Genomic DNA, 981 nt, shown 5'->3' with positions numbered 1-981 from the left:
TCTCACGCGGCTCCGGGGGGTGAACAAAGGCCTCCTGTAGCGAATCCATGCGTTTTTGTAAGAAAAATATCCATATTTAAAATGTAATAATCACTTTAATGTAGCTTGCGCCAACAGTTGTACATGGAAGCAGTTCCCGGGCGAATGACGTATGAGGTCAGCGCTGCGCATGCGCTGCTCAGAAGTGAAGAACGCGGAGAGATCGAAACAAAACAATGGTCACTAATTAGAAGTACAAAACAAGGATTTGTAAAGAAGAATGTGGGAGGATTTCGATATAAGCCAAGAGGAGACTGGTTTTCCTTTGCTAAAGTAAGGAAACATTGCTTCCTTTGCTCCTGTTAACAAACGTTGGTTTTCACGAGACTCACCGGCGCACGCGCAACATTGAACTCATACGTCATTCCCCCGGAACTGCTTCTGTGTACAACAGTGAGCGCAAGCTAGATTAAAGTGATTATTACGTTTTGAATATGGATATTTTTCTTACACAAACGCATCGATTCGCTACAGGAGGCCTTTGTTCACCCCCCGGAGCCGTGTGAGACACTCTTTTTTTATGGATGGATGTGCTTTATTTCACTTCTTTTGGACTGATGCATGCAACACCCGCTGAGTGCCATGAAACAGCTTGAAAGATCAAAGACCATTTTAAATGTAACTCCGACTGGATTCGTCTGAAAGAAGAAATTCATATACACCTTGGATGGCTTGAGGGTGAGTAATCCATGGACTAATTTTCATTTTTGGGTGAACTAACCCTTTAAATAGCCCTGTAATTCAAAATATCTCCAGAAAATAGGTATCTGTTTGAAATGAAGACTACGCTCACACCACAGCTGAATGTGCCGTATCTGATTATGGTACCTTCATAGCCATGTCTTTTATTTGTATTCTTCACTTTTTTTTTTATACTTGTCTTGAGGCTTTTTAATTTTTTTATTATATATATATATATATATATATGTATATATATATATG

The sequence above is a fragment of the Sinocyclocheilus rhinocerous genome, unplaced genomic scaffold, assembly GCF_001515625.1.
Source record: "Sinocyclocheilus rhinocerous isolate Xijiao unplaced genomic scaffold, SAMN03320098_v1.1 scaffold3190, whole genome shotgun sequence".
NCBI classification, from domain to species: domain Eukaryota; kingdom Metazoa; phylum Chordata; class Actinopteri; order Cypriniformes; family Cyprinidae; genus Sinocyclocheilus; species Sinocyclocheilus rhinocerous.
Note: the sequence above shows the minus strand (reverse complement) of the source record.